We start from the raw sequence: 1,957 nt of genomic DNA, 5'->3' as shown, positions 1-1,957 counted from the left end.
ACTTTGAAGAGGAAACTAAGAGAAGCTAAATTACAACAATCTAGAAGTAACCTTTCAGAAATTTTTGAACAAGAGAAGGAGATGGCAGCCGAACTCAATAATGATAATGCAAGGAGAATGCTTGGTGACTTCACAAAGCCAACGTCCAAATTTGATGGAAGAAGCATCTCCATTCCTGCCATTGGAGCCAATAATTTTGAGCTTAAGCCTCAACTAGTTGCTTTAATGCAACAGAACTGCAAGTTTTATGGACTTCCATCTGAAGATCCTTACCAGTTTTTAACTGAGTTCTTGCAGATTTGTGAGACTGTAAAGACGAATGGAGTTGATCCTGAAGTCTACAGACTCATGCTTTTCCCTTTTGCTGTAAGAGACAGAGCTAGAATATGGTTGGATTTACAACCTAAGGATAGCCTGGACTCCTGGGATAAGCTGGTCACTGCCTTCTTGGATAAATTCTTTCCTCCTAAAAAGCTGAGCAAGCTTAGAGTGGATGTTCAGACCTTCAAACAAAAAGATGGTGAATCCCTCTATGAAGCTTGGGAAAGATACAAGCAGTTGACCAAAAGGTGTCCATCTGACATGTTTTCAGAATGGACCATATTAGATATATTCTATTATGGTCTATCTGAGTTTTCGAAAATGTCATTGGACCATTCTGCAGGTGGATCCATTCACCTAAATAAAACGCCTGCAGAAGCTCAAGAACCTATTGACATGGTTGCGAATAACCAGTTCATGTACACTTCAGAGAGGAATTCCGTGAATAATGGGATACCTCAGAAGAAAGGAGTTCTTGAAATTGATGCTCTGAATGCCATATTGGCTCAGAACAAAGTGTTGACTCAGCAAGTCAACATGATTTCTCAAAGTCTGAATGGATGGCAAAATGCATCCAGCAGCACTAAAGAGGCAGCTTCTGAAGAAGCTTATGATCCTGAAAACCCTGCAATGGCAGAGATTAATTACATGGGTGAACCTTATGGAAACACCTATAATTCATCATGGAGAAATCATCCAAATTTCTCATGGAAGGATCAACAAAAGCCTCAACAAGGCTTCAACAATGGTGGACGCAATAGGCTGAGCAATAGCAAGCCTTTTCCATCATCTTCTCACTAACAGACAGAGAATTCTGAACAAAGCACTTCTCATTTAGCCAATCTAGTCTCTGATCTGTCAAAGGCCACATTTAGTTTCATGAGTGAAACAAGATCCTCCATCAAAAATCTGGAGGCACAAGTGGGCCAACTGAGTAAGAAAGTCATTGAAACTACTCCCAGTATTCTCCCAAGCAATACAGAAGAGAATCCAAAAGGAGAGTGCAAGGCCATTGATATAATCAATGTGGCCGAATGCACAAGGGAAACTCCAACATTAGTGGAAAAAGTGAACACCACTAACGTTTGTAAAGCCAAGAACACCCACGTTAGTTACACTAACGTGGACACTAACGTGGGCAAAAACCTCACTCGGCAGCCTAACCATGCCTTCTTCAAACAAGAATAACATGAGCCACAAACTCCAAATAAGGTGATTCCAGTGGCATTAGAAAGTAGGATGCCAGAGCTTTCCAAGCATATATGGCACTACATGGTGGACACTAAATTTGAGGGAGAAAACCTGCCCCGAAAGTGCAAAGATGAACATGGTATCAACTCGTAGTAAGGCCGGCTGACCTCTTCACCTTCCAAGAAGTGTAACTCGAGCTGTAAAGCTCTAAATGATGCGCTTTTAAAAGCGTTGGAAAGTAGATATCCAGAGCTTTCCAAAAATATATAATAGTATGGGATGGACATTAATTTTGAGCTCCAGAACCTGGCAATATTAATCCCCTGATCGCTAGTGTTATCGTGACTCACCTTTTCCAGTAACGCTAGCGACTATGCCAGCGACCTTGTGTACTTCAAAGGTGCTTAACTTGAGTTACAAAGGTCCAATTGAGGTGATTCCAGTT

General features: G+C 41.2%; 1 non-coding gene across 1 annotated transcript; it reads right to left on the bottom strand.

Moving 5' to 3' along the window:
• Positions 1–480: 480 nt before the first annotated feature.
• Positions 481–584, bottom strand: LOC130949415 (small nucleolar RNA R71). The gene has a single exon (XR_009073382.1). It is a non-coding gene; the product is annotated as a small nucleolar RNA R71 (small nucleolar RNA).
• Between the last annotated feature and the right edge of the window lie 1,373 nt (positions 585–1,957).

This window comes from Arachis stenosperma, chromosome 1 (genome assembly GCF_014773155.1).
Source record: "Arachis stenosperma cultivar V10309 chromosome 1, arast.V10309.gnm1.PFL2, whole genome shotgun sequence".
NCBI classification, from domain to species: Eukaryota; Viridiplantae; Streptophyta; class Magnoliopsida; order Fabales; family Fabaceae; genus Arachis; species Arachis stenosperma.
This window is presented reverse-complemented; position numbering and strand designations above follow the sequence as displayed.